The 24,638-nt window shown below is 37.8% G+C and overlaps 1 long non-coding RNA gene across 1 annotated transcript in view; it reads right to left on the bottom strand.

Annotated features, from left to right (window-relative positions):
• Positions 1 to 24,638, bottom strand: part of LOC123938052 — a 135,223-nt gene that overhangs the window by 11,050 nt on the left and 99,535 nt on the right. The window contains exons 3-4 of the long non-coding RNA XR_006817664.1: positions 8,801 to 9,005; positions 1,150 to 1,285 (exon numbers count right to left, since the gene is read on the bottom strand). This is a non-coding gene — a long non-coding RNA (uncharacterized LOC123938052). The remainder of the gene's footprint in view (positions 1 to 1,149; positions 1,286 to 8,800; positions 9,006 to 24,638) is intronic.

Here is a 24,638-nt window from a genome sequence, read left to right as displayed (position 1 = left end):
CATTGGGGAGGGTATGTGCTATCATGAGTGCTGTGAAGTGTGTAAACCTGGAGATTCACAGACCTGTACCCCTGGGGATAAAAATACATTATATGTTTATTAAACAAAAAAAAAAATTTGGAAGGGGAGGCGAACCATAAGAGACTATGGACTCTGAAAAACAACCTGAGGGTTTTGAAGGGTCAGGGGTGGGAGGTTGGGGAAACAGGTGGTGGGTAATGGGGAGGGCACGTTTTGCATGGAGCACTGGGTATTATGCAAAAACAATGAATACTGTTACGCTGAAAAAATAAATAAAATGGAAAAAAAATAAAAAAAATAAAAATAGGAAAAAAAACATTGATGACAAAAGCTAACTAAGAAAGGAGAAACATGGGAAAAAGCACATTTTGAGCTCTTAGCTCCTATTGACGGAGAAACAGGGAGATAAAAGGATAAAGATTTTTGTTTAATTCCTGCAGCCTTTAGTTGTAAAGTCATAACTGTGGACAAAGGTCCTAGGGAACTTGTTGCATGAAAGAGGAAAAGAACTCAGAAAAAGTAGCTCTCTTCTGTAAGCTATTCTTCCTAGCCTCAAAACAAGGAACAGAAAAACCTATCTGCAATGTTCTCAAATATAAGCCACAGGAATCATTAAACCCAATGATCAGGGGAGCCAAGAGAGAGCCAGCCGTGTGACCAAATTGGTTTAAATCTTCCAGTGGTGAACATAGCCATTGGTCAAGATAGGACAAAAGAAGATGGTAAAAGACATAAGAGTGATAAGAGAGATTGGGAGAAGTCTGGATATGTCCTTAAATGTAAGGCTTGAAGAACAAAGTCATGGATCTTCTAGCTGGTGGTCCAAAGTTATAACCCCTTTAAAGATCAGTAGAAGACACACCAGTCATTTATTGTTTAAAAAAAATGTATACATGTGCATGTATATTCTAGTCATATAACTTCCAGGTAGATTGAGGTTAATAGTTAATAAGACTGTATCTGCAATAGACATATTAGTTATTTTCATAGACCATCCTATATAGTTTATGTATATATATAGCCTATACCTAAATTGGTGGTTCAGTGTACATTTTACTATTTGCCTGTCTGTTTTCCAAAATATGAATTAGAAAACCTTTGAGGTATTATAAAAACTATAATACCTACCTGACACAGATGTAGCTATTTGATAATCTAGTGTCTTCATAATAGTCTGTAATCAGTGATTATTCCATAATCGACACGTGTAGAGAGATAGGTTCCTCAGTGTCTTCTGAGTAGAGGTTGGGCCTGGCTTTGACATCTGCAGGGTGTTGCACCGGCAAAAAAAAAAATGGCTTAACTGATGCGTAACATGGTAAGTAGGTAACCATCACTAGAGGAGGCCTTTAGGAAGGAAGTATTTGCCCATCTACCCCATCACATTCAAGAATATCTACCAATGGCCTACATTGTGCAGTCATTTGCATGAGTAAGACTGACACCTTTGTCTTTCAGATGGTGATAACTCAGAAGGAAGATAAATGATCAGTGTAAGGCAAATGTGCAATTAATTTGAAGGAATGAGCGAAGTTAAAATTCAGTTTTGGAAAAAATTATGTGTGTTTTGAGAATTCAAGCAAGGATGGAGAGGTGGGAAGGACTGTGGAATCAAAGAGCCCTCACAAGAGAGAGCTTTGCTTACCTACCATGACTACCGAACTTTTCCACCCTGGCAGAATTGACCACACCTGACTTCCCCATGCCCCCCCCCCCCAACCCCAGCTGTACCATGAACAGCTTTCAGTACAATTACCTTAAATTTTATTGCTTAATATTGTTTATTTTTCCCCCTTAAAATTCTGTCTCGTTCATTTTTGTATTATTATTCCCTAGTGTAGTATCTGTTCCTAATAGGGATTTAGATGATGGAACTTTTATCTGCCACAGTGGTTGATATTGGACTAGTGGTTATCTGCACTTTGAGAGGGTGTTGATTATGAAAGCGACTCGAATAATTATGTTAGCGCCACACAAATTAATCGCTACTAGGGTACATTTTTCATCTACTTCATAGTACTTTGCTCAGGGCTCTGCAAAGATATAGTTTTTGCTCAACAAATACACAATTACTTGCCATTTAAACAAGCTAAGCCAAGCGCTAGCGCTTGCTTTACTTGACAGCTCATAGTTGCTCTTTAACGCAGATATAAAGAATGTGGGGGGAAAAAGAGTAACAGGAAGTACAATGTTGGCTCTTAGAAAAATTCTCAATCTCTTTCACCATCAAAGAAGTGTAAATTAAAACCACATTGAGATATCATTCACCTATCTATTGGCAAAGATGAGGAAACATAATAGTATTTTTAAGAACATTCACGTGAAAAACTTGGGCCAACTAGAATAGTAGTTTCTGGAAAACAATCTGACAGTGTGTATCAAAGTGACAAATTTGGTATCTACTTTTTGACTCATGAATTCCATTTCTAAGGACATTAGGATCAATATTCTCATATGTAGGAAAGGGTGAGTTGGCAAAATTATTCAGTGCAGCATTGTTTGGGAGAGAAAAATATCAAACAACCTAAATGTGTAGTTAGTAGGTGTCTGGTTCAAGAATGGTACTTGGTACAGGGGAACACTGTGCAGTCATAAACAGAATGAAGTTTTCTTTTTTGTATTAGTGGAAGAAGAATCACTATGATATCCTAAGAAAAGACAGGAAAAGTAAAGAATAGTTTGTTATAATGATGCTACTCTTCGTGTAAAAGGAGGGAAAAAAGATGTGTGTGTGTCTGCTAGATACGTATCTCTGGAAGACAACAGCAGAAACTAGTAACATTGATTTGCCCTTGAGGAGGGGAACTGGGTAGCTGAGAGGCAGGAATGGGAAGCAGAGTTTTCACCGTGTGCCCTTTCTATTTTTGAAATGTAAAACCTTATGGCTATATGGCGTATAAAATTAAATAAAAATAAACACGCGACAGCAGATGTGGTGGTTCCCGGCAGGGGCAGCTGTTGCCATAGTCACCTGCTGCAGCTGTCACACTGGTGTGGTCACCTACAGTGACATCTGCTGGTGCTTCCCAACAGCTATTTTAGGTCTGTGATTTTCAAACTGCTATTTTGAAAGTGGGCCATGCAATCAAGTTAGTGAGTCCAACTAGCATTCAAGAGAAAGAGAAAATCACATAGAACAGAAAATTTCAGAGTACATAACCAGTAGTAAAGGTAAGTCTTGTTGTGTGAACTTTTTGTCTGATTTTTTTTATATGCATATGTGTTCTGACATAACCTATCTCTCTTACTGTGCTCACAAATGTTAGAAAGCCACCATCCACAGTGGTAACCTTTCTCAGCCTATCTAGACTTCTATAGTTCCTCTTGAGCAACCAGTGTGTAATAGGGAAGTTCCCATCATGGTGGGGCCAGAATTTCAGACCATGGATGTGGGGTTCCCATCTTTGCAGCCTGGTCCCTCTTGCTTATGTCTCTGTTACAACTGTACAGAGTGTCTAGGCTGTGTGTCTCCTCACATGAAAGCACATTCATTCTTTTTGGGAGACTTCCTTCCATCCCAATAGTCAACAGGACTGTTTGGAGTTGGGGTGATGGGACCACGGACCAACCTGTGGTCCTTCATGGATCCTGAGCTTCAGTGACCCTGTAGTACCTTGGACCCCAATGCCTTGGATTCCACAGCTGCACCATCAGCAATGCCCTTCTCTCCATCCCTGCTAACTCGGTTCTAGTTTCCTTCAAGATCCTGTCCAGTGCTATTTTCTCCATAGAACCGTCCCTCATTTCTCAGCCTAAAGTGATTTATCATGTAGTTGTTATGCTCTCTTGATTGCAACTGAATGAAACTTGGTTCAGACTGGGCACAAGCAAAGAGGAGAATTAGCTCAAATAATTAAAAGTTCAAGAATGGTTTGGATCCACAAACTAAACCCACCATCAATGTTCAGTCTTTCTCTTTCTCTCTTTCTCCTTGCCCCCCATTCTCTTACTTTCCTCTATGTTGGCTTAATTTTTGAATATACACTTCTTTCATGGTGGCAAAATGTCTTCTGGAAGCTCAATGATTATGCCCAACAAGTTGAATTCCAACAGGAAGAAAAGCCTTGTTTTTCTCATGACCCTACTAAAAGTTCCAAGAATGTGTCCCATGGCCTAACTTAGCTTATGTATTCAGCACTAACCTCATTGTAGTCATGAGGTTAGAATTCACTCATTGGCCAGTCTCAGATCACATATTCATGCCTGGAGACTGGACAGCCAACTTGTGGAGAACAGCTACATGGAGTATAGAAAAGGGACCGTTCCTCAAATGTATATTGAAAGTGCTGTCACCCGAAAGAGGGGAATCACAAAGTAGATAAAAACAGCAAATGTCCTTGTCAAGTTGTAACCCGTACAGTGAAAATGCGAATGACTTAGTACGTTTTCTTGTGTGACTACCTTACCAATGTGACAATGAATCACTTGAGGTAAAATCGTAAGGCAAGGGGCGCCTGGGTGGCTCAGTGGATTAAGCCGCTGCCTTCGGCTCAGGTCATGATCTCAGGGTCCTGGGATCGAGCCCCACATGGGGCTCTCTGCTCCGCAGGGAGCCTGCTTCCTCCTCTCTCTCTGCCTGCCTCTCTGCCTACTTGTGATCTCTTTCTCTGCCTGCCTCTCTGCCTACTTGTGATCTCTCTCTCTGTCAAATAATTAAATAAAATCTTTAAAAAAAAACGTAAGGCAAGTCAGATTAACATGTCAATTCTTACTGAGTAAGCTATGTTATTCAATGGTTTTACCTACTTTGGGCCTCTCCATGATGTGTTTTCCCTTAGGATTCTATTTCCATCTCCCACAAACCAATTCTTACAGGACACTGATTAATTCATCAGTTTAGAAAATCTATGACAATGGTAGAAATATTGAACTAATTTTTTTTGTTTTGTTTTTTGTTTTTTTTTTTCTCCATCAATTTTGGCCAAATATTTTAAACACAATAGAAACTCAAAATTTATGAAAGAAGATGAACATATATGCTGAGGAGCACGTCTCACACTTCTGCTTTAGCTCATTCTTTCCTAGGAAACAAAATGTTTTTAAAGAGAAACATCTTAACACATCTGGTGTGATTTTCTAGTTATCCAATTTAAGCCACACACACACACAAAGTGGCATCATCTGTTTTTCTTTTATACGTTTTGAAACATGAGCCTCCGAAAGCTATTTCCTAACATATGTCAATTTAACATCTGCCAGCTCCTAACTGATAGCCAGAAACAGCCGCGCTGGCAGCGTCTGCAAGAGTGCCAAGGTATTTTCCATTAGAACTGTCTTCACTTTGGAGTTGTCAGTAATATTTTTACTCTAGGGGTAGCCCATTTCCCTAACTTGAAGGAGACACGTGAATAAGAAGCACCGAGCAGGAGGAATAAAGAGGATGATGTCTTTACAGTTATGTGGAAATACAGCAGAGAAAGTTTCCCCCAAAAAGCATTAGGTAAGAAAGCCAATGTCATAGGTCACAGATTCAACTGCTTCTTCCAGAGGAAAAGCATGCTTCAAAATACCACATCTTAATTTCTCTTTGTTATTCAATATCAAGAGTGTTTGCAAACAGAATTTAGATGCATTAACCATATCTAAGAGTACCCAACCACATCCGAAGCTTCTTTTATATCTCTTCTCTTTTTTAATCCCTTGATGGAATTTAAAGTGCATCAGCGAGCTTCAATTTCTGTCTAGAAATTCATAACAGAATGATATTTTGACATTTACTTTGAAAAAGGTGGCCTAAGTGTCGGTCGTAGGAGAGATCAATATTTTTTACCTGCCCTAAAATAATCTGGTACTGAATTTAGTAGTTCAGCAGTTTTAAGACCTAGCAATTCAGGACCTCCCAATGATTAGTGTCATTTCTTCCCTTCATTCTCCCCACCCCAATAACATTACTGCATTTCGTTTCATTGGATTTTAAAGGAGAGTCATCACTGTGGGCTCATAAAGGTCAAGGCTATCTGTAGGTCATATTATATCTGACAGATCCCTCTATGTCAGATCCACATACTAAGTGTGGAATAAATGAACCAATCCTGTCCTGAAATTATGAGATCCAACATTTGCTCTTAGAGTCCTCAAATTTGGGCATCTTAGATAGTCTTACATAAGTTATAAAAATATCAAATTGACTTTGATAAAGAAAGAAGAAATGAGTTCTCAGGATTGGACTTTCATAGGAGAACTTCAGTGGTAGTTCTCTCTAAATAAATATGGGAACGCACATGTACTCTATACCAAATACTATTTATGGTATTGGCCACTTATTAACTTCAGTGAAGATAATGGTTTTTAATATAAATGTAGGGGTAGTGGAAAGAGAAGGAACTTTGAGGCTAGAGTTGAAATCTTGGATCCACTCCTTACAAAATTATTTAACCTTTATTTCCTTGTCTTCAAAACAGACATAACAATACTACCGTGGAAGCCTATTGTAACACACTGAGTACGACAGTTAAAAAAAAAAAAAAAAAAGCTTAGCAAAGTGTCTGTTCCTTGAGGTCTTACACTAAGTGATAGTTACTATGATCCTTGTTAAAACTGTTCTGATATTATATAGTACAGAGAACAGACTTAGTTACATATAACTGAAACCCTTTAAAGCTTTGTAAGTAAAGCCAAACTCTACCCAATGTTATGTTAGTCACCTAGCAGAGTAGTAAATGATGCTCCTTTTCTATCATACCCTCAGCATCTCAATTTTTGCCATGGTTATGAGGAAACAGCTCTAATAAAAGTCATGCCATGAGGCCTATAAGACAGACACACATAGCTTTAATGGTAATGAGGTATGAGACACATTTAGTATTTCAAACCAGGTTTCCCCTGTTGAAATTATACCTTCCCAATCTATGACATATTATTCTACAGACTCAAGTGTATATTTTCATTTTGTAAATCGCAGAGACTTAGCACAAATGTCTCAGGTTAATTCTTGATGTGATGAAAAAGCAGGTTTCTAATGGAGTCCTCTCTGCCTCCCTCCCTTTATTTTTTTCTTTCTGAAGGTGTGCCAGGCACTGTGCATATAAAAAATATTTACAGTGGATGAGATAGGAGATGAAAGGGATTCCAACATGTTTTTTTTAATTTTGACCTATTCTGGAAAAGGTGAAAGCCATTCCACATAAAGTTAAGTGCTGTAAAAATACATTGACTCTCAGTTCACTAGATTCAGGCTGTGAGTTATGTCCTTAAAACTTTCTGACACACGAAAAGATTAAATGGAAATAATTCCAATTTCAACCTTACAGTCAATTTGCTGAAGTCTTTTTAAAAAAAATAGTTGCCATAATCTTCCTTAACAAAATAGATGGAGTGCAGAATGCAAATCTTCCACACTGCTTGGGTTAATGAAAGGTATTTCTTGGAAATTACTTGACAACAGAAGCTATAAGCAAGGGTGAAAATTGTGGTTCTACCCAACTATTTAGTTTCATATTATTATGGCAATAGTTTATCTCTAAAGTTATTGATTATGGTGATAAATTACTTAGAAGTTTACCTACTTTTAGAGAAAAAAGAGATCTATAATTTTCTTTTCAGAGAGAAAGAGAGCATGCACACATATGAGTGGGGGGGAGGGGCACTGAGAGAAAGAGAGAATCTTTTTTAAGATTTTATTTATTTGACAGAGAGATCACAAGTAGGCAGAGAAGTAGGCAGAGAGAGAAGGGGAAGCAGGCTCCCCGCTGAGCAGAGAGCCCGATGTGGGGCTTGATCCCAGGACCCTGAGATCATGACCTGAGCTGAAGGCAGAGGCTTAACCCACTGAGCCACGCAGGCGCCCCAGAAAGAGAATCTTAAGCAGGTTCCTCACCCAGCACTTGAGTTGAAATTAAGAGTCAGATGCTTAACAGACTGAACCACCCAGGTGCCCAAGAGGCTTAGAATTTTCATATGGCTGCAGTGTATGACCAAGAAAGCATTTAAATGCAACCCACCTGTAGACATTCCAGCCAAAACTTTTCAGATATATTACTTATTTACAAACAATATAACAATATATAATCTTAATTATAATTAATTAATTATAATTAATAATTATAACTTAATTAATTAGGTGTACCAAATCTGAAAGCCCCCTCGAACATGTCAGAGAAAGTTAAAGAAGTTTGAATGTTGCTATTTCATGGATTTTAAGATTATTTGCTTCCTCCAAAGAAGTCAAGACCAATACTGATCTGAGTCATTATTTGTACAATTCATAGGTTATAAAAGGTGATTAAAATACACTATCCAGTGAAATGAGTTAATGATATGTTATTTTCTGAGAACCTTCCTCTTTCTGTCATGCATACTTTCAATTAAACTTACAGTTCACTCTAGATTTAATCGGACTTTATAGAGGTAGTTATGAAACATGGATAATAAAGTAAACAATACTAAGTCCTCACTGTAATTCTTGGTGATCCCCAGCAATACCCTTCACACACCCAAGTTTCCCACACTATTCTAATCATATGTTCTACCTTCATTGCTTTCCATTGCTTTCTCTCCTGGAAAAGGTATTATCTCCTTGTTTATCCAGGCTTGAAACTAATGTTTTCTTCTCTGCCTTTCTTCCCCTTCCAGGTACCAATTGCTGCATAACAAACCACCCTAAAATGTGTTAGCTTAAACCCACAACAATCATTACTAATATTCTGTTAATTGCTCATAATGTGCAATTTGGGGAGGACCCAGCAGGGACTGCTTTTCACTGCTCCACCTGGTGTCCGCGGGCATCACCGAAGAGAGTTCCTTCTTGCAGGACAGCACTGGCTGCAGACTGGGAGCTTACCTGTCCGTTGGGGCCTTTCTTCCTCTCCATGTGGACCTCTCCAGAGAACTTCTTGGGCTTCCTCACCGCACAGAAGCTGACTAACAAAAAGGAGCACTCCAAGAGGCCCAGGAGGAAGCTGTAAGACTTCTTATGATCTAGCCTAACCTTTGCCGCATTGATCAAGTAAGTCGCTAAGATGATGGAGATTCAAGGCAAGCAGAGTCTGTGGAAAGAGTAGCAAAGAGTTTGAAGACATTTTTAATCTACCACATCCTCTAATATTTATCCCAGTTCTGCTGAATTGACCATCAAGGCATCTCTCACATCCATTTCCCATGCTTTCACCACCTAAATCCTCTTGGGCAGAGCAGGCAGACAAATCTGCCCTGGCAGTAACAATGGACCAGGAAGCAGATGATGAAAGACCCTTGCAGCAATGTGGTGGCCTCGGAGTCAGCTCTGAACACGTCGAGGCACTGGGAAATGTTACAGGGAAAAGATCTTTTCAAGAGAGGTTTCATGTGTGTTCTTAGAATCTGCTTTAAAATCACTTGCTACATTCTCCCTTCTACTCTGTGGAATGATCTTCAGAAACTGTACGTGAGTATTTAAAAGAAAAAAACAGTGTAAACACATTTTTTGGATTGTTTGGTTTTTTGTTTGTTTGTTTTAAGAATCTGGACCCCTGGAATCAAGTTTTCTTCCCCTCCGGAATTCTAGAAAGGAAGAGAAGATTAATGCTGGTTGAATTTATTAAAGTCATTTGTGGTCAATTATGATAGCTGAATTTCATTTGTTAACGCTCTCTAGGTACATTACCCACTGTGTAATCAAAGTAGATAGAAGTATCATGCTCATTTTATAAGATAAGAAGTATGAATTTTACTCTAAATTATTATGGCTGTATCTAATTTTTGAACGTTTGTTTTTATGGTAAGTGAGCTGGCAACAGCTGCAGTTTATTTGCTTTTGTGTCCCTTATTTAGGACTATGACCCTCTGTTCCGACACTAGTCTTAAGAGGGAAATGATCTGTGTTACCACAGATCCCTATATGGTATGGTTTCCAGAAATGCATTGTGGACATGAACAAGGACTGCCTGTACTGTTCCAGGAAGTGGAAATGAAACAAACCAGCATTTGAGTGAACACTGAAATGTAACCTGCAAACAAACACTGGATCAGGGTGCGAGACAAGTAATGTTTCCAATGGAACTCAGGAAAGAGCACTAAATGGGATTTAATATATTGCTACCTGACTGATCTCTGTTTATGACTCTTTAGGGTGCTATTTTCCTCAGTCCCATGACAAAAAGAACTGGAGGGGACAGGAAGAGCAAGAACAATTTGGCTCTCAGTGAATTCTCAATTAATATTGAACTTCACCGAGACCAGTTTAATTCTTTTAAATGTAATAGAATGTTATTTATACAAATGATTTTTGAGCAGTATTTTCAAGCTTGAGTGGGGTAGATAACTTCTTAAACCTATCAACCTATACCCAATTATTCCAGTAAAACATGACTGGAGCACACACGTTGATTTAATGTAAATTTTATTTCCATTTGGGTCCATTTTCAAATATGAAAACCTTAAAATTTTTAAACACTTATTTTTATTCTTATTTATTTTTGAATATTTATTTATTTATTTATTTGCGAGAAAGTGCACAAGTAGCGGGGTAAGGCAGAGAGAGAGGGGAAGAATCAGGCTCCCCACTGAGCAAGGAGCCAGATGCAGGACCCGATCCCAGCCCTGGAACCCTGGATCATGACCTGAGCTGAAGGCAGATGCTTAACTGACTGAGTCACCCAGGTGCCCTTAAACACTTGTTTTTGTTTAATATACTGTGTTTATAATGCTAAGTGAAAACATTGTAACTAAACTGTATTTTCCAAATTTTCTACAATAATCAGAAAAATATTGTAAATAATTCCATGGGCTATTCTCAGAATGTATCTAGCTGGTAAATTTGACCCAGAGTTGACCCTTACTTAGCATACCATGTAAACCAGAAGCTGGGACATTCATGTCTTCTTCTTCTAAATCTCAGCCATAGCTAAACATTCATGTATTTTTCCAGCAGGTGGATATTCCCTAAAAATTTTTTTTTCAAAGAAAGGAAAATGTTACCTCTTTCACACAAGCACTTTCTCCCCTATTGATTATCATATTTCCTCCTTTTCTGGCAAACTTCCAAGATGGGGAACAAATTCGGCATTTATATTTTGGTATTTTCCTTGGATCGGGTAAAAAAGCATGTGAATTGCATGATTCTGAAGAACAATGACACAGTGAATAGTTGATTTAAGGTGAAGATATGTAGAGAGGGATAAAATTCAGTCTTGTTTCTCATAAAATATAAATGAGTCACTAAAATTTTCCTCCTGTTATTCACAGTAACTGGGGTATAATTTATGGGATGCTGAAAGTGGAAGTCTCTTGCAAATTAATTCTTCTTGGTAGAGACTGATAAATAACAGCATGGGAATGGTGGATCTTGCCATTTGACTCAGGATCCTGGAGACCTATGGCTAAGATTCTTTTTCTCCTGCTTATGCTGTGTATAATTTAATATGATTATTTGTAAATTGAAGCCAGAAACTTATTACATAAAAATGGCGTGTAGTGGGGCGCCTGGGTGGCTCAGTGGGTTAAAGCCTCTGCCTTTGGCTCAGGTCATGATTCTAGGGTCCTGGGATCGAGCCCCACATCGGGCTCTCTGCTCCGCAGGGAGCCCTCTTCCTCCTCTCTGCCTGCCTCTCTGCCTAGTGTGATTTCTCTCTGTCAAATAAATAAAATATTAAAAAAAAATGGCACGTAGTGTATATGAAAAAGAAAGAAGCATGAGATGGAGGAATCTGGTCAGTGGAACTGTATTTTTGTTGCATAAAGGGTATGAATATAATTTCTTTTCCTTGGCTGGCCTAGGGTAGCTGCAAGAGGAGTTGCTCTGATAGCCAAGCTGATGAAGAAAACATACTTAAAAAAAAATCTTCCAATGATATTATAGGGTTCTAGTAACACAATTTTAACAGTCTACATGACTCTAGAAATAGAAATACCACTGCTTCTCAGAAGGGAGAAAGTGCTAGAAATAATTATTTTAAAAAGAAAACAAAACAAAAGGGGATCCTGGCTGGCTCAGGCAGTAAAGCATGTGACTTTTGCACTTGGGTCATGAGTTTGAGTCCCACATTGGGCATAGCGATTACTTCAAAAAAATTTTAAAAGCAAACAAAAAGCAGAACCTACTTTGTTATTTTTTATTAATATTGCTCCGTGAAAACAAAAATAAGATAACATTGCAAAAATGACTATAAAACCGTGAGGCCATTAGAGATAGCTGAACTGACATGTCAAAATGCTCTTAACTTCTTTAAAAACAAAACTTGAAAGAAAAAAAAAGAGAACTAAGCTAGAATGTTGGAGTAAAATTTTTTTAAAGTTATGACATATTTTAAGATATAATGGATACCCATATACTTCCTACTTAATTTTATGTATCTCAACATTTTCCCTATTTGTTTTGGATTTATTATTTTGTAAAAGAAATGAAACAGTTGAAGTTTCCTGTGTCTTTCCTTCAACCCTCTCCAGAAAAACATGATAGTGAACTTGATGCTTATTTCCAAGAATTTCTTTATAATTTGATAAATAAATAAATATCCATAAACAACTTTTTGCCATGTTTTTAAACTTTACATAAATTGTAAAATAACGTAACACTATAAAAACCATACTTGCTATTCCATTCAATTATTTTAGAACATTTAGTTTGTTTTCAAATCTTTGCTGTTACAAAAGCTGTTGCCTCTATTATATATCTAGAAGTGGAATTGCTAGGTTGTAGAATATGAGCATTTTGAGCCTTCACTAACATTGACAAATTGCCTTAGAGAATGATGACAAGTTACATTCTGCCCATAGTTTACAAGAGTTTCAGTTTCTACCCATTATCAGAAAACTTCAAGTTAACAGATATTTAAATTTTCATCAGCAGGACAAGTGACTTTCTAGTTTTAAGTTGCATTCTTTTAATAATAGTGAACTTAAACATCTTTCCCTATGTTTATTGGCCATTTAGCTTTCCTGTACTGTCCATTTTTCTGTTGTATTATTCACTTTAAAAATTTACTTGTGTTCATCATCACTAGCCATCAGGGAGATTCAAATCAAAACCACATCGAGATACCACCTTACACCAGTTAGAATGGCCAAAATTAACAAGACAGGAAACAACAAGTGTTGGAGATGATGTGGAGAAAGGGGAACCCTCTTACACTGTTGGTGGGAATGCAAGTTGGTGCAGCCACTTTGGAAAACAGTGTGGAGATTCCTTAAGAAGTTAAAAATAGAGCTACCCTATGACCCTGCAATGGCACTACTGAGTATTTACCCCAAAGATACAGATGTAGTGAAAAGAAGAGCCATCTGTACCCCATTGTTCATAGCAGAAGTGGCCACAATCGCCAAACTGTGGAAAGAGCCAAGATGCCCTTCAACAGATGAATGGATAAAGAAGATATGGTCCATAAACCATAACAGATTCTTAATCTCACAAAATAAAGTGAGGGTTGCTGGGAGGTGGGGAGGGGGGTAGGGATAGGGTGGCTGGGTTATGGACATTGGGAAGGGTATGTGCTATGGTGAGTGCTGTGAAATGTGTAAGCCTGATGATTCACAGACCTGTACCCCTGGGGCAAATAATACATTATATGTTAATAAAAATAATTAAAAAAAAAGAAGATATGGTCCATATATACAATGGAATATTATGCTTCCAACTTTTGTATCGACATGGACAGGTCTGGAGGAGATTATGCTGAGTGAAATAAGTCAAGCAGAGAGAGTCATTTATCATATGGTTTCACTTACTTGTGGAGCATAAGGAATAACACGGAGGACATTAGGAAAAGGTAAGGAAAAGTGAATTGGTGAAAATCAGAGGGGGAGATGAAGCATAAGAGACTGTGGACTCTGAGAAACAAACTGAGGGTTTTGGAGGAGAGAGGGGTGGGTGGATGGATGATCCTGGTAGTGAGTATTAAAAGGGCACATATTGGGGCACCTGGGTGGCTCAGTGGGTTAAAGCCTCTGCCTTCGGCTCGGGTCATGATCTCAGGGTCCTGGGATCGAGCCCCACATCAGGCTCTCTGCTCCGCAGGGAGCCTGCTTCCTCCTCTCTCTCTGCCTGCCTCTCTGCCTAGTTGTGATTTCTCTCTGTCAAATAAATAAAATATTTTAAAAAAAAAAAAAAAAGGGCACATATTGCATGGAGCACTGGGTGTGGTGCATAAACAATGCATCTTGGAACACTGAAAAAATAAAATAAAATTAAAGAAAAATAAATTAATTAAAAAAATTTATCTGTAAGAAGTACATATGTATTTTTTTCTGTATTGCATGTATCTGGGTCCAGGGCTTGTCTTTCCTCCTTGTGACATTTTGAAACACAAACGTTAATGCAGGAAAATTTATCAGTTTTTGTTTTGTGATTTGGTATCTTATATGAGAAATTTTTCCCTGTCCTGAGATGCAAACAAGCAAACAAACCAACCAACCCCCAAACACTTTATTTTCTTCTTACAGTTTTAAAGCTATGGTTGAAAATACCTAGGTCCTTAGTTGTCCTGAAATTTATTTTGGCTCATGTGAGATTAAGATTGAATTTTATTTAAATTTAGTGTTTTTCCACATGAATAACCAACTCTGTCCTTGATTTTTGGGATGCCACCATGGATTTTTTTTTCTTGGATTTCTAATTCATTTCATTGGTAAAATAAGGCCAGTTATTCCCTACTTCCATATTGTTGTTAAAATTCTATTTTAAATCATGTGTTATTATATATGAATTATATGAATTATAATTTGGGGATTTAATATCCTTTTGTTAATTTACACAAGCAATTGTATTGGTATTTTGACTGGAATTGTATCTTTTTTGGAATTGATTTAATACATAGATTAATCTGGAGAAACCAACATTTGTATATTATTTAGTTTTTCCATCCATGAACATTGTATATCTCTTCATTTATTTCAGGACTTTTTAATGATGTTTAATAGTGTTTGACAATTTCTGTATAAAGGCCTTGCGTATCTTTTGTTAGACTTATTCCTGAGTACTTCATACCTTTTGTACTTATAGTGAATGAGATCATCTCATATATAATGTTCTCCACATAGTTATTGTGAATATATATACATATATATATGTATATATCTATAGTAATGCATTTGAGTTTTGTATGCTCATCTTGAGATGAAAGATTTTCAGGCCAAGTTGCAATATTTACTAGCACGAATTTTTATTAAATAAATTTGACATTCATTCCAATTCAGCTAAAGTCATGGTTATCTAAAGATGAGTTAAAGATGAGTTAATAATTACCTGCATAGGAGAAAAAAAAAAACACCTGCCTAGGAGAGCTGACTAAAACATTGCTGATCTGTTGCTTTAAGAACATTACATTTTAATGGATCCAGCTTGGTAAAGACTTAATGACTCCATCTAGTGGTAGCTTGAAGTTCTAAGAGAATTGGCAAATGCACTTCCAGGTTTTACTGGATAGCTACTTGTGTTTAAAATATCATGATAATAATCACTATCCTTGTTGGAAATGTCAAGAAACAGCAAGGATTAATTTGATACATCAAAATTAATTATGCATGTTGTCTTAAGTGTTGTTGATTTCAAGATTAGCATGAGATATGTTATGGAGAATATTATGTACAACCTCCCATGCTGGAGCCAAATTGTGTATACACAGATTTAATTTTATCATAGGTCATGTTCACATCATGCTTTAAAAATAACACCAACAGCTGGCCAAAGTCAATCCATATGACCTTTAGAATAATAGGATCCTCACAGTCTCTATGCAATGAGGACTAATTTATCATTAAGGTCCCTTTAAAAGTAGGATTCATTTTATATTTTGCTAATTAGAATGTTTTCTTTGTGTAAGAAATAACAAAATTTTATGCAGTGGGACAACGTGGTAAACATTTGAAGAAAGCATATTTAACTCTATAATAAACTCAAGATGTATTCAAAATTTATATGCTCACACACACACATTTTTTTATTTTTTTAAGATTTTACTTACTTATTTAGAGAGAGCGCGGGTGCACAAGTAGGCAGAGGGGCAGAGGGAAAGGGAGAGAAAGAATCTCAAGTAGACTCAGCTGAGCGTGGAGCCCAACACGGGGCTATACCCCATGAACCTGAGATCATGACCTGAGCCAAAATCAAGAGTTGGATGCTTCATTGACTGAGCCACCCAGGCATCCCTGAACAAGGTTTTAAAAGTGTAATATGAAAGCTTATTTAATTTTGAAGTGGGGAAGATCTCTCTAATGATAGATGGAACCTCTAAGAGTAAAGGGTAATTAAAAACTTCTGCGGACCAATAAAAAAATTAAATTAAAATAACAGTGGCATATATTTGCTAAAAATTTAAAATTGATAATGCCCTGTGTTAATACAGGTTGAGGGTGAAGACATCAAGAATAGGCTTTATTAGGGGCGCCTGGGTGGCTCAGTGGATCAAGCCGCTGCCTTCGGCTCAGGTCATGATCTCAGGGTCCTGGGATCGAGCCCCGCATCGGGCTCTCTGCTCTGCAGGAAGCCTGCTTCCTCCTCTCTCTCTGCCTGCCTCTCTGTCTACTTGTGATCTCTCTCTCTGTCAAATAAATAAATAAAATCTTTAAAAAAAAAAAAAGAATAGGCTTTATTATATTGCTAGTTGAGAATATGCTTGGAATAAACTTTCTCAAGGAAGATTTGGCAATGCTATCAGAAGCCCTAAAATATGCATACCCTTTGCCCCAGAAATTCGAATAATTATAGGCATGCAACAAAGAAATGATTACAAGAATATTCTTTATATCACTATTTAAAATATTTAAAAATTACAAAAAATATAAATGTCCATCTATAGAAAGAATTAGGAAACTAATTATTAGAGCATATACTTAGAGTAGAATTCTATGCTATTATTAACCCTAATGCTACAGAATATTTAAAGACACTTAAAGTATTTTATGTATTTAATTATGTTATTAGACAATTAAGAGGAAAGTTATTCTCAGAATATAGTAAACGAAAAGCAAAGAGTACATTGCAAATCGGTATATTTTCACTTTTTACAACATTTGTTTTTGTTCTTAAGCAAAAAACGGAATGGAAATTCAAGAGGGTTTGTATTCTGAATTGTGATGTTATAGACTGAATGTTTGTGTACCCCCCCCCACCCCACCCACAAGATGTATATGTTAAAACCCTGACCTCCAATGAGATGGTATTTGGAGATGGGACATTTGACTAATTGGGGCTAGATCAGGCCATGATGGGATTAGTGCCCTGTAAGAAGAGACACCGGAAAGCCTGTTCTTGCTGCATCATGTGAGGACATTGTGAGATGAAAGCAGCCATCTCAACCAGGAGAGGTCTGACCAGGAACCAAGTTGTCTGGTATGTTGACAAAGGGATTTCTGGTCTCCAGAACTGACAGAAGATAAATTTCTGTTTTTAAGCCACCCAGTCTGTGATAAATTGTTAATAGTCAGCCCAAGCAGACTAACTATACATAAGAGGTGATAAGATTTTGTTTTCTTGCTTATCTGTCTTTCCAAACTTTTTCTGCTGGGCATACTATATTTGTAATTTTAAAGGGTATTATAAAATATATTAAATAGTATTAGAGAAAATTTGCAATGCATACAGATTATTCAGAGAGAAACTCATCATTAGTAAAATCAGTTATTCAAGACTTGTTTATGATTACCTTGCCATATCTTCACTAATTCTCCTCATACACTAATTATTTGGCCTACGATTAGATTTAACAAAACAAACTGAATCTTTTTTTAAGCTATGTATGTCAAAGATTGATAGGATTTCTAAATATACCACTGAAAAAGTTATTTTCTTACTACCTAAGTACTCTACAGTTATTATTTGGAAACACGGACCATTTTAATCATTATATTTACAATTAGAGTGCGTAATTAGCATTCTGGCTTAGGACTGCATGCCTAATAATGGTGAAATTATTTATTTTCTTTGCCTTATAAGGAATTTTCTAATTATCTTACCCATCCATCCTACTTTCCTCCTATGCTATGAAATTTCTAAGAAACAAAGTACTCCTTTCTCTTTTGTTATAATTACACCTAACCATAAACCAGAGGTGAGGTCATGAGTTCCTCCACTGTATCTAGTACACACATACACACACACACACCTACACACACACTCTCTCTCTCACACACACACACTACACACACACTCTCTTACACACACACACAAACACACATTTATCAGTTTTATTTTTTATCATCTCAGTATCCCATGTTAACACTAGGTATGCTTGTGAGGGGAGAAATGAAGAAAGCAGGGCTACATATTTGAAGAATGGCAAATTTTCTTTGGGGCAGCGAAGAGTTTGAAATTCTTGGGATCTGAGGAATATGGAGTCTATTTCCCAGACAGCTGAGAAATTGGCAGCAAAAAATTTCTCCTCTGGGACAGAAATCCACAATCAGTGTGGACAGAACACTCAAAATATTTAACCCTATGATATACATTCATCACTTGAGCTACCTGATAGCTTTGAGCACTCTCCTTACATTGTGATCATTTCCCAAATTCTGTGTCTCACTTTCCCAAAGAGAAAGCCAAAAACTTGCAATCTCAAACTCCCTGAAGTAGGGGGCAGGCATATGACCTAGATTCCTCTACCCAGAGGAACTATCCTTTGGAGACAGATCTGGAGAGAGCATGTAAGGAAGCAGATGCACCTCAGTTTGGGGGTAGTCCAGGTGGTGGAGGGATTCAGTTCTTGGGGGCAGGAAATGGCAGTGTTTCTGGAATCCAGTTCTGAGCAGCACCTATGCCAACTGTCAGTGGTGTTTCTGCCAGAAAAGGAGTGGTTGACCATTGCTCATTGATGTTCAGATTTATTGCTGGATCCTCTGGCCCTCCCACATGTTCTGTGAACTGCCCAATATCCTTGCATCAATTCCTTTTCTGCTCAAATTTGCAGAGGTGGATTCTGTAGATTGCAATTAAGCATTTTGCTCAATATATCATCCTAATCATAATACTCTCTCCCTCCTCAAAGCAAAACAGAACAAAACAAAGCCTAACCCTAGTAAAATTTCATTGTCCATTTTTTAATTATTACCAAGACAAACCAGATTTATGGATATTCATTTGAAAATTTTGAATGTAAATCGGTGCTAATTATTTATTTACAGAGTTTAGTAGCTAAAAACAAAACAAAACAAACCCCCAAAATCTTTTTTGGCCAAAGTCTCTTCTGTCTCTCTGCAATGATCAGAATTCATTCTTCCGGTTGCCCTGATTCCAAGGATTCAAACAGAAACTGTGAAGTTGACAACTTCCTCATTAACACATGTTCCATCTCTGTAAAACCTCTATTCACTTACTGGGTGCTTAACCACTTATTTCCCTGAAATTCTACTTCATATTGCATGCAATGTTGACTATTACATGAAAAACCCAGGGATTAGCCCACCAAAATCTTCAGTGTAAACATAAACACCAGCAGGCGAGTGTTTTTACTAGGAGCAATGTGTATCCAGGATGAAGGAAGAAAAGGACACAGGGGGAATCAACCAAATACATTCCCACATACAAGGTCTATAATTAGTTAGAGACCACTGCACTCAACAGTAGATGAGGATCAGATTCAAGTTATTGAAATTAGAATTTTTCCCCAGCTTTACTGAGGTATATTTGGCATAAAACATTGCATAAGCTTAAGGTGTACAACATAATGATTTGATATATACTTAAAATTGAAATTTAAAGAGATTGTGAGTACATAGTATTTCATCATATGTTAGAGTAGTTGTATCTCAAAAATAGTTTCTACTTTCCGCTTGAATACTATACAACATAAACATTTATATTTTATGAGGGTTATTTTTAGTTAAAATTTATTGGACAGTTAGTATAGGCCAGCACTAAAACTTTGTATCCTATAAGTCATTTATTCATCCTGACAGCATGAGGCAGATATTGTTTACCTTATTTTAGAGACAAAGTGATTCCCAGAGAGGTTAATTAATTATCCAGTGTAATACAACTACTAAATGACAGAGGCGGCACCTGTCCTCAAGACTGTTAGACAACCAAGCTGCCTATGCTGAATTATGAAGTCTATGCAGGAACATTGAAATATTGTTTTTGGCCTTATGTTAAATGCCAAAAGAAGAGTATAAGATTATATACACATTATGGTGGAACAATGTGAAATGTTATACAAATATGGACAAAAGCTTGGAAGAAGGCATATGTCATGCATTGCTTGCTTTTGTGTCCAAGAAGTTAAGAGAATCAGGAAACACACCTTAAAACAAAACACATACACAAACACACACACTCACCAAAGGATTGACTGTGTGTGTGTATGGCTGTAGGCATAATTTTTTTTTTAAAGATTTTATTTATTTGACAGAAAGAGACCATAAGTACGCAGAGAAGCAGGCAGAGAGAGAAGGAAGCAGGCTCCCTGCTGAGCAGAGAGCCCAATGTGGGGCTCAATCCCAGGACCCCGAGATCATGACCCAAGCTGAAGGCAGAGGCTTTAACCCACTGAGCCACCCAGGCGCCCTATGGCTATAGGTATAATTTTTAATGGGACAAGGAAAAGGGGCCTGGAAACTTGCACCCATTTACTAAACATGTAGAATACATAGGTTCAGTTAACACAGAGTGTTTTCTATGCATTTGGGTACTGGGATTTTGTTTTTCCTGGTATTTTTTCCCCAAAGTTATTGAATGCAGCTACATTGTTTTTATAATTAAAAGAGAGACAAGAATAGGCCATGCACAGAGGCAGAAAGGTTCAGGATTTCAGCCGCCAGAGAAGCACTGTTAGTAAAAGCTGAGGAAACCAGGGTCAGTCCCACCCCACTGCCTCTAGGGCAACTGCTAAACTGCCCTCAGCCAAAGCCAAGTTTGGATTGAAAGTCCGTAAGGTCACTGAGCAAACAACTTTAAAAGTTCGCGCTATTGCGCTGTCTCACTGATAATCAGGGACCTGCAGGAAGGTAAACATGTCCATGTTCCAAGAAGAGAAACATGTTATCCCAGGATCCTAGGGATGAACCCTTCCATGATTGTTGAGAAATTGGCAGTGTTTTTAAAATCAGTGATTGACAATCTCTTTACCTGTGGGGTTCCTCCAGGCGCTTCACATCTAACACACTGGCTTCCCAGACTAACACGCTACAAAGTTTCCTACCAAGAGCAGCATGCGCCTTCTTACTCTCAAATGGGTAAACAACAGAAAAAGAAATATACAGATGAAATGTAAATGCAGCTCAGAGAAGGGAGGGATGAAGGATTGGAGGAGGCTCCTTGAAAGAGTTGTCACTGAAGTTGGGCCATGAGAGAGAATATGAACACCTGGGGAATGGGGTAGAGAAAGCTATTCTGAATGAAGAAAGAATAAATGGAGAGCAAAGACTCAGAGTAAAGACAGTTCAAGGCAAGCGTCTCTCTGAAGCTTCATCTCTTGATGATAGTCATAATTACCTGGCGTCTTATAAAAGGAGGATGTTAGATGCGGTATCGTCACTTACAGATATCTGATCCTTCCATTCTAGTAGCTAATGCTCTTCAATAAACATATTCAGGTTTACTTGGAAGAACAAACAAACAAAAGCCTTAAAGTACCCATACTACCTTAATAGAGTCAATCTTTTGGCATGTGCTTTGAGAAAGGAAAATGTCAGCATCCTTCAGTAGTTCACGATAGTTTAGCGTGGAAGGAACAGAGAAGTAGAGACAAACTGGATCACTGGCATCAACAGGCTAAGTGCATCCAGGAGTGGCCAGGGCTGAAGAATAGCTACCCTAGCTACCCATGAGGGGATGTGGCATCCAGCCCCCAAGATGTGCCCAAAGCTCCCTGCCCCCTGTATTCACGCTCTTGATATATTGTATAAGCGATAGTCTGTGTGACCAATAAAACACCACAGAAGTAACAGTATGTCCCTTCTGAGATTAGGTTGTAGAAGACAATGTAGCTTCTGCTTTGGTCTCTCTAGCTTTCTTGGATCACCTGTTTTGGGGAAAACCTGCTCCCATATTGTGAATAGTCCTTCGAAAAGATCCACATGTTGAGGAAGTGAAATGTGCCTATAGCCACAAGAGTGAGCTTGGAAATGATTCTGCACCCCTGGTGAGCAGGCTCAATTTGTGGAGACCTCCTGAGAGACCTTGTGCCAGAACCACAAAGCTAAGCTACTGCTGGATTCTTGGCCCTCAGAAATTATGGGATAATAAATGTTGGTTGTCTTAAGGTGCTACATTTGGGAATAATTTGCTACATAACAATATGTAACTAATACTAGAAGAATAGTGGACACCATATTCCTATTCCTATTCTCCTATAGGGAGGGCATTCGTGGAAGTCATCTGACAGAGAGGAACAGGTAAGGCCACAGAGCAGAGCATAATTACGGATTCAGTGGCAGCAAGAAGAAGCAATGGGGCTGACAAATCTGGTTCTATAGCCTCAATGATGGCTTGTTAAATGGATGAATTTATGTGGTCGAACTTCCCTTATGAACCTCTTAACCAAAGATCTACTCTGGATCTTCTACCAGATTTTAAGGAGTGTCTGTTTTCTGTTATTTCAGATCCTTGATTACAAACCAAAAGTCCTGTGACCCCAGAGGGTTATACCTTGGAATGCCTACACCTGGCAGTAGCACCCCTGGAGGCAGGTGTGTGAGTGGTTCACCCTTATGGGGAGTGTTCTGGAGTGAATCCTGACTACTCTATCTGAACACAACTAGAGCTTCTCACTGGTCGTTCTGGCGTTCCTGTGGGGAACCTCCTTTTCATATCTAATAGGTAGAGCAGTTAACATTTTAAATGGCTGTGCTACTGACCGTCTGCTAAACATTTCACATGAATTTTGTAATTAATCTTTATGATAATCTTGTTACACAGCATAGTACTTCTCATTTTAGACATGAGGAAGTGGAGGCAAGAAAGGTTACACATTGTCCAGGGCCATACGGATTTGAAGTGGCAGAGTCAAGTATGGATGGGATGGGCCAGTCTGACGTTCCTGCCCATGCTCTCAACCACCATGCGGTCAATATCTGGAGGAAGATTTCGCCACCTGTAGATGTCCCATTTCTAGATATGCAGCATATTTTGAGGATGTTTGATTCCTCACACAGAACCCCTCATTCTTTCTGATTGATTGCAACATTCAAGCTAAACATCCCAGAATTCACCTTTATCAAATCCACAGTTAAAGCATTTCACACTCTTTCCTACTGCTGTGGGGTTTATGATAGAATGCTTTAATTTGTTCCACATATAATATCTTTGCACTGCTGTTTTCTGTAATTTATACCACATGCTGTCCACTTTCTTATACTATTTTATTCAGGAAAGTACTTTGGATATCAGTTTATATAAAAGATGTTATTTGAAATGAAGTTGTATTGCAAGCTCCATTATTATAATTTCCTTTTTGCTTTGGTCCTGCTTCATCTTTCACAGTAGTCTGATGTTTGATGCAGTGCTGAAATCTAATGGAAAGAGTGTAATTGATGCTCATGTATTACTTATTTAATCTGCTGTCAGAGTGATCCACTGTTGAGTTCTCTGTTTTCAGTATCTTCCAAGGCCTGCTCTGACATCCATCTTACTTGTTTCATGGAGAAAATCTGTACCAGGTGCATTGTTATAAGTTAAGTATAAGTGGGCAAGTTATTTTGGCTTTGGGATATGTCACAGGATACAACTTAATAACACTGAACAATTATGGGTAGTGGCGAAGTTTGCTGGACCTGGATCATTCAGGAATAATTGCCTTAATGCTCTGTTTCTGTTCTTTTTCCATTCTGTCCTTTGGTCTTTTATTTATTCTCATGTTTTACTTTAGTATTTTGAGAAATTAGACACAGAGAAAGAAAAATTGAACTGGTCACTTGAATGACTTTTTGGCAGCTCTTGATAAAGACACAAAACCAGAAAAAAAGAAAAGATTACTCTGAATACAAAAACAAAGCTGGTGCCTGAAATTTTCATGCTTTCTTAGATTTGTAACTCTGGATTTGAGTATACATATTAATCGTATTTCAGATACTGAATAAATATTGCCTAACTATTTTGCTAGGAGGGCTACGTTGATAGTGAATAACAATAAAGATAACAATAATGTTATTATTTATTAAAAAAAAAGACATCCTAATGTCTTTTTGGTAGAAAACAGATACGCTAATAAGGTAGACAGCACACAAAGCTTTTGTGGGTTATCATTCTTCTGTTCCCTTGCTCCAGTTTCTAAGTGTTTAAACCTATCCTGTGGTTTAAGACTGAAGGCCCCTCCCTGCTCTGACTCCCAAAGCACTTTGTCTGAGGTGCTCTTCAGGCCGTGGGTATTTATAGATTATGCCCAAACCACAGCATGCACTCTTTGAGGGTGGACAGAGGCTTTGGTTATCTTCTCCCCACTTGGAGAAAGGAGGTGTCAGAAAGTACTTTAATAACTAGGTTTTCATTTTATTTTTTATTCCAAACAGTATACAATTTATCAGTAAGATACTATTGACGGGCAAATAACTGTAGATTCTCCCAGTTGGTCTTTGAAGTCAGGCAGGATAGAACTGGAGGAGGTCTTAGACCTCCTCTAACCCAAACCCAGATTTCCTGGTAAGGCGGCAGTTTAGAGGTCTCGAGGGGAGAAATGCATCTCACAGATCAGCATGATCTTGGGCAAGGCATCTACCAACATTGATTAAATTCTCTCTACTAAAAAAATAGAAATGTTTACCTTACATTTTGCTTTTAA

This window comes from Meles meles, chromosome 3, assembly GCF_922984935.1.
Source record: "Meles meles chromosome 3, mMelMel3.1 paternal haplotype, whole genome shotgun sequence".
Taxonomy (NCBI): domain Eukaryota; kingdom Metazoa; phylum Chordata; class Mammalia; order Carnivora; family Mustelidae; genus Meles; species Meles meles.
This window is presented reverse-complemented; position numbering and strand designations above follow the sequence as displayed.